The 13,065-nt window shown below is 49.2% G+C and overlaps 4 non-coding genes across 4 annotated transcripts; all 4 read right to left on the bottom strand.

Moving 5' to 3' along the window:
- Positions 1-1,810: 1,810 nt before the first annotated feature.
- Trnaa-cgc (transfer RNA alanine (anticodon CGC)) lies at positions 1,811-1,883 on the bottom strand. Its single transcript has one exon. It is a non-coding gene; the product is annotated as a tRNA-Ala (tRNA).
- A 7,843-nt stretch (positions 1,884-9,726) lies between these two features.
- Positions 9,727-9,799, bottom strand: Trnaa-cgc (transfer RNA alanine (anticodon CGC)). Its single transcript has one exon. It is a non-coding gene; the product is annotated as a tRNA-Ala (tRNA).
- A 1,517-nt stretch (positions 9,800-11,316) lies between these two features.
- Positions 11,317-11,389, bottom strand: Trnaa-ggc (transfer RNA alanine (anticodon GGC)). The gene has a single exon. It is a non-coding gene; the product is annotated as a tRNA-Ala (tRNA).
- A 1,517-nt stretch (positions 11,390-12,906) lies between these two features.
- Trnaa-cgc (transfer RNA alanine (anticodon CGC)) lies at positions 12,907-12,979 on the bottom strand. Its single transcript has one exon. It is a non-coding gene; the product is annotated as a tRNA-Ala (tRNA).
- Between the last annotated feature and the right edge of the window lie 86 nt (positions 12,980-13,065).

The raw sequence follows: 13,065 nt of genomic DNA, 5'->3' as shown, positions 1-13,065 counted from the left end.
GAACGTGTTGTCCACCCTCTAGACTTCAATGAGGTTAAGCCGTGATACCTAAGACAGATCTGCACTCGATGACACCTCGATAACAGCCGGTCCCAGTACTTACATCTTGCTCTCCTTACGTCAGTATACATCATATCAGTCTGTGACGCTGGCTTTGCAACATCTTGCGTGCCTTTAGGTTCGCCGCGACCAACACTTACCATGCACTGACCACAAAAAATGGAGACGCCGCCGCTTGAACACTGCACCTTTCACATGCGAAGCGAACGCTCTACCAACTGAGCTACGCCACATGCACGACCAAACTGCGCTATTCCCCATTCATTGCGACTCTGATGCGCACGGACACGATGGTTGGTTGGTTTGTAGCGGTGAAGGGAGCAGAGTACAAAGGCGCGGACACGTTCATATACACAAAAGTTCCAAGTAGTTTCGATGCTCTGGTATTACAAATGCAAATTCCGTCTGTTTTTAACGTCTTAAATTGAAAGAGCCGTCACAAATTGCTCCGTTTTCACTCCTTGTCGACAATCATACAGCACCTGAGGTAACAAACACATCTCGAGCCCCATTGTGCACTCCATTATTCATGCCAACTCAGTGCCTCGCTCTTTACTACTGTGTACCAATCTTGTCGTCCAACTGCAAAACACTGGGCCACAACAAGTTTCCGCGTCTCCATTGCACAGCGCATACTACGAAACGCTCCCCAAACTTGGCACTTACCCACGCAGCCGACTTTTCCGACTTTCCACGATGCTCACGCAACGCTCACGCTAGTGACAGCATTATTTATAGTTAGACGTCGCGCCAAAGCGAATGAGCACATTTCGCCTACGGCTTAGGCCGCCCTCCTAGTGTGGCTGCTCGGTGTCTGCAGGCAGCGAGGGTCTGCTAGCTTCCTGTGTTCGCACCTATGTCACCTGTGCTTGCTTGTCAGAGACAGACTATCGCAAAACATACAACTCACTCCATGAATTGATTGCTACGGCATCTGTTATCAGCAGTCACAACTAGCAACACCAGTAGCAGCCGACTGCACGCAAAGAATAGGAATGTGCAGTGGGATTTACGTGAACTCGGCGCAAGGCAGATCTTTCCGACATATGCTTGAGAATCTTACGGGAACACTTGTACTGTTTCTAAATTAAGTGTAGGCTTGGGAGGAGGGTGCTTCCCGCGCACTAATAACAGCACGCTTGTCAATGGTGAATGCTAATCATTCGCTTGTATCTTCCTAGGCACATCTGCAGGCTGAGAATTATTCCACTTGCATGGCAAGGTGCGCATGTAGGTGTGTTAAAAACTCTGGAGGCACTGGGTATTGATCCCAGTACCTCTCGCATACTAAGCGAGCGCTCTATCATCTGAGCTACGACCGCCCCCCCTAAGACTAATGGTGCTACATACAGCCATATAGACGACACAGACCCTTGCACTCCCCTTATTCAGCAGACGAACACTACTCTCTATGTATCCGTTATGGTGTCTTTCAGGTATCGTGCATTCTGTATCGAATCGTAGTTGGCCACAATGAAAGTGGCACGTATAACGTTGAAAATAGAGTTCGGACACCGCTCTGAGTAAGACGAACGTGTTGTCCACCCTCTAGACTTCAATGAGGTTAAGCCGTGATACCTAAGACAGATCTGCACTCGATGACACCTCGATAACAGCCGGTCCCCACAATTACATCTTGCTCTCCTTACATCAGTATACATCATATCAGTCTGTGACGCTGGCTTTGCAACATCTTGCGTGCCTTTAGGTTCGCCGCGACCAACACTTACCATGCACTGACCACAAAAAATTGAGGCGCCGCGGCTTGAACCCTGCACCTTTCACATGCGAAGCGAACGCTCTACCAACTGAGCTACGCCCCAGGCACGACCAAACTGCGCTATTCCCCATTCTTCGCGACTCTGATGCGCACGGACACGATGGTTGGTTGGTTTGTAGCGGTGAAGGGAGCAGAGTACAAAGGCGCGGACACGTTCATATACACAAAAGTTCCAAGTAGTTACGATGCTCTGGTATTACAAATGCAAATTCCGTCTGTTTTTAACGTCTTAAATTGAAAGAGCCGTCACAAATTGCTCCGTTTTAACTCCTTGTCGACAATCATACAGCACCTGAGGGAACAAACACATCTCGAGCCCCATTGTGCACTTCATTATTCATGCCAACTCAGTGCCTCGCTCTTTACCACTGTGTACCAATCTTGTCGTCCAACTGCAAAACACTGGGCCACAACAAGTTTCCGCGTCTCCATTGCACTGCGCATACTACAAAACGCTCCCCAAACTTGGCTCTCACCCACGCAGCCGACTTTTCCGACTTTCCACGACGCTCACGCTAGTGACAGCATTATTTATAGTTCGACGTCGCGCCAAAGCGAATGAGCACATTTCGCCTACGGCTTAAGCGGCCCTCCTAGAGTGGCTGCTTGGTGTCTGCAGGCAGCGAGGATCTGCTAGATTCCTGTGTTCGCACCTATGTCACCTGTGCTTGCTTGTCAGAGACAGACTATCGCAAAACATACAGCTCACTCCATGAATTGATTGCTACGGCATCTGTTATCAGCAGTCACAACTAGCAACACCAGTAGCAGCCGACTGCACGCAAAGAATAGGAATGTGCAGTGGGATTTACGTGAACTCGGCGCAAGGCAGATCTTTCCGACATAGGCTTGAGAATCTTACGGGAACACTTGTACTGTTTCTAAATAAAGTGTAGGCGTGGGAGGAGGGTGCTTCCCGCGCACTAATAACAGCACGCTTGCCAATTGTGGATGCTAATCATTCGCTTGTATCTTCCTAGACACATCTGCAGGCTGAGAATTATTCCACTGCATGGCAAGGTGCGCATGTAGGTGTGTTAAAAATTCTGGAGGCACTGGGTATTGATCCCAGTACTTCTCGCATACTAAGCCAGCGCTCTACCATCTGAGCTATGCCTGCCCCCCACGAAGACTAATGGTGCTACATACAGCCATATAGACGACACAGACACTTGCACTCCCATTATTCAGCAGACAAACACTACTCTCTATGTATCCATTAGGGTGTACTTCAGGTTTCTTGCATTCTGTATCGAATCGTAGTTGGCCACAATGAAAGTGGCACGTATAACGTTGAAAATAGAGTTCGGACACCGCTCTGAGTAAGACGAACGTGTTGTCCACCCTCTAGACTTCAATGAGGTTAAGCCGTGATACCTAAGACAGATCTGCACTCGATGACACCTCGATAACAGCCGGTCCCCACACTTACATCTTGCTCTCCTTACGTCAGTATACATCATATCAGTCTGTGACGCTGGCTTTGCAACATCTTGCGTGCCTTTAGGTTCGCCGCGACCAACACTTACAATGCACTGACCACAAAAAATTTAGGCGCCCCGGCTTGAACTCTGCACCTTTCACATGCGAAGCGAACGCTCTACCAACTGAACTACGCCCCAGGCACGACCAAACTGCGCTATTCCCCATTCTTCGCGACTCTGATGCGCACGGACACGATGGTTGGTTGGTTTGTAGCGGTGAAGGGAGCAGAGTACAAAGGCGCGGACACGTTCATATACACAAAAGTTCCAAGTAGTTACGATGCTCTGGTATTACAAATGCAAATTCCGTCTGTTTTTAACGTCTTAAATTGAAAGAGCCGTCACAAATTGCTCCGTTTTAACTCCTTGTCGACAATCATACAGCACCTGAGGTAACAAACCCATCTCGAGCCCCATTGTGCACTTCATTATTCATGCCAACTCAGTGCCTCGCTCTTTACCACTGTGTACCAATCTTGTCGTCCAACTGCAAAACACTGGGCCACAACAAGTTTCCGCGTCTCCATTGCACTGCGCATACTACAAAACGCTCCCCAACCTTGGCTCTCACCCACGCAGCCGACTTTTCCGACTTTCCACGACGCTCACGCTAGTGACAGCATTATTTATAGTTCGACGTCGCGCCAAAGCGAATGAGCACATTTCGCCTACGGCTTAGGCCGCCCTCCTAGTGTGGCTGCTCGGTGTCTGCAGGCAGCGAGGGTCTGCTAGCTTCCTGTGTTCGCACCTATGTCACCTGTGCTTGCTTGTCAGAGACAGACTATCGCAAAACATACAACTCACTCCATGAATTGATTGCTACGGCATCTGTTATCAGCAGTCACAACTAGCAACACCAGTAGCAGCCGACTGCACGCAAAGAATAGGAATGTGCAGTGGGATTTACGTGAACTCGGCGCAAGGCAGATCTTTCCGACATAGGCTTGAGAATCTTACGGGAACACTTGTACTGTTTCTAAATTAAGTGTAGGCTTGGGAGGAGGGTGCTTCCCGCGCACTAATAACAGCACGCTTGTCAATGGTGAATGCTAATCATTCGCTTGTATCTTCCTAGGCACATCTGCAGTCTGAGAATTATTCCACTTGCATGGCAAGGTGCGCATGTAGGTGTGTTAAAAACTCTGGAGGCACTGGGAATTGATCCCAGTACCTCTCGCATACTAAGCGAGCGCTCTATCATCTGAGCTACGACCGCCCCCCCTAAGACTAATGGTGCTACATACAGCCATATAGACGACACAGACCCTTGCACTCCCATTATTCAGCAGACGAACACTACTCTCTATGTATCCGTTAGGGTGTCTTTCAGGTATCGTGCATTCTGTATCGAATCGTAGTTGGCCACAATGAAAGAGGCACGTATAACGTTGAAAATAGAGTTCGGACACCGCTCTGAGTAAGACGAACGTGTTGTTCACCCTCTAGACTTCAATGAGGTTAAGCCGTGATACCTAAGACAGATCTGCACTTGATGACACCTCGATAACAGCCGGTCCCCACACTTACATCTTGCTCTCCTTACATCAGTATACATCATATCAGTCTGTGACGCTGGCTTTGCAACATCTTGCGTGCCTTTAGGTTCGCCGCGACCAACACTTACCATGCACTGACCACAAAAAATTGAGGCGCCGCGGCTTGAACCCTGCACCTTCCACATGCGAAGCGAACGCTCTACCAACTGAGCTACGCCCCAGGCACGACCAAACTGCGCTATTCCCCATTCTTCGCGACTCTGATGCGCACGGACACGATGGTTGGTTGGTTTGTAGCGGTGAAGGGAGCAGAGTACAAAGGCGCGGACACGTTCATATACACAAAAGTTCCAAGTAGTTACGATGCTCTGGTATTACAAATGCAAATTCCGTCTGTTTTTAACGTCTTAAATTGAAAGAGCCGTCACAAATTGCTCCGTTTTAACTCCTTGTCGACAATCATACAGCACCTGAGGGAACAAACACATCTCGAGCCCCATTGTGCACTTCATTATTCATGCCAACTCAGTGCCTCGCTCTTTACCACTGTGTACCAATCTTGTCGTCCAACTGCAAAACACTGGGCCACAACAAGTTTCCTCGTCTCCATTGCACTGCGCATACTACAAAACGCTCCCCAAACTTAGCTCTCACCCACGCAGCCGACTTTTCCGACTTTCCACGACGCTCACGCAACGCTCACGCTAGTGACAGCATTATTTATAGTTAGACGTCGCGCCAAAGCGAATGAGCACATTTCGCCTACGGCTTAGGCCGCCCTCCTAGAGTGGCTGCTCGGTGTCTGCAGGCAGCGAGGGTCTGCTAGATTCCTGTGTTCGCACCTATGTCACCTGTGCTTGCTTGTCAGAGACAGACTATCGCAAAACATACAACTCACTCCATGAATTGATTGCTACGGCATCTGTTATCAGCAGTCACAACTAGCAACACCAGTAGCAGCCGACTGCACGCAAAGAATAGGAATGTGCAGTGGGATTTACGTGAACTCGGCGCAAGGCAGATCTTTCCGACATAGGCTTGAGAATCTTACGGGAACACTTGTACTGTTTCTAAATAAAGTGTAGGCGTGGGAGGAGGGTGCTTCCCGCGCACTAATAACAGCACGCTTGTCAATGGTGAATGCTAATCATTCGCTTGTATCTTCCTAGGCACATCTGCAGGCTGAGAATTATTCCACTTGCATGGCAAGGTGCGCATGTAGGTGTGTTAAAAATTCTGGAGGCACTGGGTATTGATCCCAGTACCTCTCGCATACTAAGCGAGCGCTCTATCATCTGAGCTACGACCGCCCCCCCTAAGACTGATGGTGCTACATACAGCCATATAGACGACACAGACCCTTGCACTCCCATTATTCAGCAGACGAACACTACTCTCTATGTATCCGTTAGCGTGTCTTTCAGGTATCGTGCATTCTGTATCGAATCGTAGTTGGCCACAATGAAAGTGGCACGTATAACGTTGAAAATAGAGTTCGGACACCGCTCTGAGTAAGACGAACGTGTTGTCCACCCTCTAGACTTCAATGAGGTTAGGCCGTGATACCTAAGACAGATCTGCACTCGATGACACCTCGATAACAGCCGGTCCCCACACTTACATCTTGCTCTTCTTACGTCAGTATACATCATATCAGTCTGTGACGCTGGCTTTGCAACATCTTGCGTGCCTTTAGGTTCGCCGCGACCAACACTTACCATGCACTGACCACAAAAAATGGAGACGCCGCCGCTTGAACCCTGCACCTTTCACATGCGAAGCGAACGCTCTACCAACTGAGCTACGCCACATGCACGACCAAACTGCACTATTCCCCATTCTTCGCGACTCTGATGCGCACGGACACGATGGTTGGTTGGTTTGTAGCGGTGAAGGGAGCAGAGTACAAAGGCGCGGACACGTTCATATACACAAAAGTTCCAAGTAGTTACGATGCTCTGGTATTACAAATGCAAATTCCGTCTGTTTTTAACGTCTTAAATTGAAAGAGCCGTCACAAATTGCTCCGTTTTAACTCCTTGTCGACAATCATACAGCACCTGAGGTAACAAACCCATCTCGAGCCCCATTGTGCACTTCATTATTCATGCCAACTCAGTGCCTCGCTCTTTACCACTGTGTACTAATCTTGTCGTCCAACTGCAAAACACTGGGCCACAACAAGTTTCCGCGTCTCCATTGCACTCCGCATACTACAAAACGCTCCCCAAACTTGGCTCTCACCCACGCAGCCGACTTTTCCGACTTTCCACGACGCTCACGCTAGTGACAGCATTATTTATAGTTCGACGTCGCGCCAAAGCGAATGAGCACATTTCACCTACGGCTTAGGCCGCCCTCCTAGAGTGGCTGCTCGGTGTCTGCAGGCAGCGAGGGTCTGCTAGATTCCTGTGTTCGCACCTATGTCACCTGTGCTTGCTTGTCAGAGACAGACTATCGCAAAACATACAACTCACTCCATGAATTGATTGCTACGGCATCTGTTATCAGCAGTCACAACTAGCAACACCAGTAGCAGCCGACTGCACGCAAAGAATAGGAATGTGCAGTGGGATTTACGTGAACTCGGCGCAAGGCAGATCTTTCCGACATAGGCTTGAGAATCTTACGGGAACACTTGTACTGTTTCTAAATAAAGTGTAGGCGTGGGAGGAGGGTGCTTCCCGCGCACTAATAACAGCACGCTTGTCAATGGTGAATGCTAATCATTCGCTTGTATCTTCCTAGGCACATCTGCAGGCTGAGAATTATTCCACTTGCATGGCAAGGTGCGCATGTAGGTGTGTTAAAAACTCTGGAGGCACTGGGTATTGATCCCAGTACCTCTCGCATACTAAGCGAGCGCTCTATCATCTGAGCTACGACCGCCCCCCCTAAGACTAATGGTGCTACATACAGCCATATAGACGACACAGACCCTTGCACTCCCATTATTCAGCAGACAAACACTACTCTCTATGTATCCGTTAGGGTGTCTTTCAGGTTTCGTGCATTCTGTATCGAATCGTAGTTGGCCAAATGAAAGTGGCACGTATAACGTTGAAAATAGAGTTCGGACACCGCTCTGAGTAAGACGAACGTGTTGTCCACCCTCTAGACTTCAATGAGGTTAAGCCGTGATACCTAAGACAGATCTGCACTCGATGACACCTCGATAACAGCCGGTCCCAGCACTTACATCTTGCTCTCCTTACGTCAGTATACATCATATCAGTCTGTGACGCTGGCTTTGCAACATCTTGCGTGCCTTTAGGTTCGCCGCGACCAACACTTACCATGCACTGACCACAAAAAATGGAGACGCCGCCGCTTGAACCCTGCACCTCTCACATGCGAAGCGAACCCTCTACCAACTGAGCTACGCCACATGCACGACCAAACTGCGCTATTCCCCATTCATTGCGACTCTGATGCGCACGGACACGATGGTTGGTTGGTTTGTAGCGGTGAAGGGAGCAGAGTACAAAGGCGCGGACACGTTCATATACACAAAAGTTCCAAGTAGTTTCGATGCTCTGGTATTACAAATGCAAATTCCGTCTGTTTTTAACGTCTTAAATTGAAAGAGCCGTCACAAATTGCTCCGTTTTCACTCCTTGTCGACAATCATACAGCACCTGAGGTAACAAACACATCTCCAGCCCCATTGTGCACTCCATTATTCATGCCAACTCAGTGCCTCGCTCTTTACCACTGTGTACCAATCTTGTCGTCCAACTGCAAAACACTGGGCCACAACAAGTTTCCGCGTCTCCATTGCACAGCGCATACTACGAAACGCTCCCCAAACTTGGCACTTACCCACGCAGCCGACTTTTCCGACTTTCCACGACGCTCACGCAACGCTCACGCTAGTGACAGCATTATTTATAGTTAGACGTCGCGCCAAAGCGAATGAGCACATTTCGCCTACGGCTTAGGCCGCCCTCCTAGTGTGGCTGCTCGGTGTCTGCAGGCAGCGAGGGTCTGCTAGCTTCCTGTGTTCGCACCTATGTCACCTGTGCTTGCTTGTCAGAGACAGACTATCGCAAAACATACAACTCACTCCATGAATTGATTGCTACGGCATCTGTTATCAGCAGTCACAACTAGCAACACCAGTAGCAGCCGACTGCACGCAAAGAATAGGAATGTGCAGTGGGATTTACGTGAACTCGGCGCAAGGCAGATCTTTCCGACATAGGCTTGAGAATCTTACGGGAACACTTGTACTGTTTCTAAATTAAGTGTAGGCTTGGGAGGAGGGTGCTTCCCGCGCACTAATAACAGCACGCTTGTCAATGGTGAATGCTAATCATTCGCTTGTATCTTCCTAGGCACATCTGCAGGCTGAGAATTATTCCACTTGCATGGCAAGGTGCGCATGTAGGTGTGTTAAAAACTCTTGAGGCACTGGGTATTGATCCCAGTACCTCTCGCATACTAAGCGAGCGCTCTATCATCTGAGCTACGACCGCCCCCCCTAAGACTAATGGTGCTACATACAGCCATATAGACGACACAGACCCTTGCACTCCCATTATTCAGCAGACGAACACTACTCTCTATGTATCCGTTAGGGTGTCTTTCAGGTATCGTGCATTCTGTATCGAATCGTAGTTGGCCACAATGAAAGTGGCACGTATAACGTTGAAAATAGAGTTCGGACACCGCTCTGAGTAAGACGAACGTGTTGTCCACCCTCTAGACTTCAATGAGGTTAAGCCGTGATACCTAAGACAGATCTGCACTCGATGACACCTCGATAACAGCCGGTCCCCACACTTACATCTTGCTCTCCTTACATCAGTATACATCATATCAGTCTGTGACGCTGGCTTTGCAACATCTTGCGTGCCTTTAGGTTCGCCGCGACCAACACTTACCATGCACTGACCACAAAAAATTGAGGCGCCGCGGCTTGAACCCTGCACCTTTCACATGCGAAGCGAACGCTCTACCAACTGAGCTACGCCCCAGGCACGACCAAACTGCGCTATTCCCCATTCTTCGCGACTCTGATGCGCACGGACACGATGGTTGGTTGGTTTGTAGCGGTGAAGGGAGCAGAGTACAAAGGCGCGGACACGTTCATATACACAAAAGTTCCAAGTAGTTACGATGCTCTGGTATTACAAATGCAAATTCCGTCTGTTTTTAACGTCTTAAATTGAAAGAGCCGTCACAAATTGCTCCGTTTTAACTCCTTGTCGACAATCATACAGCACCTGAGGGAACAAACACATCTCGAGCCCCATTGTGCACTTCATTATTCATGCCAACTCAGTGCCTCGCTCTTTACCACTGTGTACCAATCTTGTCGTCCAACTGCAAAACACTGGGCCACAACAAGTTTCCGCGTCTCCATTGCACAGCGCATACTACGAAACGCTCCCCAAACTTGGCACTTACCCACGCAGCCGACTTTTCCGACTTTCCACGACGCTCACGCAACGCTCACGCTAGTGACAGCATTATTTATAGTTAGACGTCGCGCCAAAGCGAATGAGCACATTTCGCCTACGGCTTAGGCCGCCCTCCTAGTGTGGCTGCTCGGTGTCTGCAGGCAGCGAGGGTCTGCTAGCTTCCTGTGTTCGCACCTATGTCACCTGTGCTTGCTTGTCAGAGACAGACTATCGCAAAACATACAACTCACTCCATGAATTGATTGCTACGGCATCTGTTATCAGCAGTCACAACTAGCAACACCAGTAGCAGCCGACTGCACGCAAAGAATAGGAATGTGCAGTGGGATTTACGTGAACTCGGCGCAAGGCAGATCTTTCCGACATAGGCTTGAGAATCTTACGGGAACACTTGTACTGTTTCTAAATTAAGTGTAGGCTTGGGAGGAGGGTGCTTCCCGCGCACTAATAACAGCACGCTTGTCAATGGTGAATGCTAATCATTCGCTTGTATCTTCCTAGGCACATCTGCAGGCTGAGAATTATTCCACTTGCATGGCAAGGTGCGCATGTAGGTGTGTTAAAAACTCTTGAGGCACTGGGTATTGATCCCAGTACCTCTCGCATACTAAGCGAGCGCTCTATCATCTGAGCTACGACCGCCCCCCCTAAGACTAATGGTGCTACATACAGCCATATAGACGACACAGACCCTTGCACTCCCATTATTCAGCAGACGAACACTACTCTCTATGTATCCGTTAGGGTGTCTTTCAGGTATCGTGCATTCTGTATCGAATCGTAGTTGGCCACAATGAAAGTGGCACGTATAACGTTGAAAATAGAGTTCGGACACCGCTCTGAGTAAGACGAACGTGTTGTCCACCCTCTAGACTTCAATGAGGTTAAGCCGTGATACCTAAGACAGATCTGCACTCGATGACACCTCGATAACAGCCGGTCCCCACACTTACATCTTGCTCTCCTTACATCAGTATACATCATATCAGTCTGTGACGCTGGCTTTGCAACATCTTGCGTGCCTTTAGGTTCGCCGCGACCAACACTTACCATGCACTGACCACAAAAAATTGAGGCGCCGCGGCTTGAACCCTGCACCTTTCACATGCCAAGCGAACGCTCTACCAACTGAGCTACGCCCCAGGCACGACCAAACTGCGCTATTCCCCATTCTTCGCGACTCTGATGCGCACGGACACGATGGTTGGTTGGTTTGTAGCGGTGAAGGGAGCAGAGTACAAAGGCGCGGACACGTTCATATACACAAAAGTTCCAAGTAGTTACGATGCTCTGGTATTACAAATGCAAATTCCGTCTGTTTTTAACGTCTTAAATTGAAAGAGCCGTCACAAATTGCTCCGTTTTAACTCCTTGTCGACAATCATACAGCACCTGAGGGAACAAACACATCTCGAGCCCCATTGTGCACTTCATTATTCATGCCAACTCAGTGCCTCGCTCTTTACCACTGTGTACCAATCTTGTCGTCCAACTGCAAAACACTGGACCACAACAAGTTTCCGCGTCTCCATTGCACAGCGCATACTACGAAACGCTCCCCAAACTTGGCACTTACCCACGCAGCCGACTTTTCCGACTTTCCACGACGCTCACGCAACGCTCACGCTAGTGACAGCATTATTTATAGTTAGACGTCGCGCCAAAGCGAATGAGCACATTTCGCCTACGGCTTAGGCCGCCCTCCTAGTGTGGCTGCTCGGTGTCTGCAGGCAGCGAGGGTCTGCTAGCTTCCTGTGTTCGCACCTATGTCACCTGTGCTTGCTTGTCAGAGACAGACTATCGCAAAACATACAACTCACTCCATGAATTGATTGCTACGGCATCTGTTATCAGCAGTCACAACTAGCAACACCAGTAGCAGCCGACTGCACGCAAAGAATAGGAATGTGCAGTGGGATTTACGTGAACTCGGCGCAAGGCAGATCTTTCCGACATAGGCTTGAGAATCTTACGGGAACACTTGTACTGTTTCTAAATAAAGTGTAGGCGTGGGAGGAGGGTGCTTCCCGCGCACTAATAACAGCACGCTTGTCAATGGTGAATGCTAATCATTCGCTTGTATCTTCCTAGGCACATCTGCAGGCTGAGAATTATTCCACTTGCATGGCAAGGTGCGCATGTAGGTGTGTTAAAAACTCTGGAGGCACTGGGTATTGATCCCAGTACCTCTCGCATACTAAGCGAGCGCTCTATCATCTGAGCTACGACCGCCCCCCCTAAGACTAATGGTGCTACATACAGCCATATAGACGACACAGACCCTTGCACTCCCATTATTCAGCAGACGAACACTACTCTCTATGTATCCGTTAGGGTGTCTTTCAGGTATCGTGCATTCTGTATCGAATCGTAGTTGGCCACAATGAAAGTGGCACGTATAACGTTGAAAATAGAGTTCGGACACCGCTCTGAGTAAGACGAACGTGTTGTCCACCCTCTAGACTTCAATGAGGTTAAGCCGTGATACCTAAGACAGATCTGCACTCGATGACACCTCGATAACAGCCGGTCCCCACACTTACATCTTGCTCTCCTTACATCAGTATACATCATATCAGTCTGTGACGCTGGCTTTGCAACATCTTGCGTGCCTTTAGGTTCGCCGCGACCAACACTTACCATGCACTGACCACAAAAAATTGAGGCGCCGCGGCTTGAACCCTGTACCTTTCACATGCGAAGCGAACGCTCTACCAACTGAGCTACGCCCCAGGCACGACCAAACTGCGCTATTCCCCATTCTTCGCGACTCTGATGCGCACGGACACGATGGTTGGTTGGTTTGTAGCGGTGAAGGG

This window comes from Schistocerca gregaria, chromosome 10, assembly GCF_023897955.1.
Source record: "Schistocerca gregaria isolate iqSchGreg1 chromosome 10, iqSchGreg1.2, whole genome shotgun sequence".
Classification (NCBI taxonomy): domain Eukaryota; kingdom Metazoa; phylum Arthropoda; class Insecta; order Orthoptera; family Acrididae; genus Schistocerca; species Schistocerca gregaria.
The sequence above is the reverse complement of the archived record's forward strand: the minus strand, read 5'-3'. Positions and strand labels throughout refer to the sequence as shown.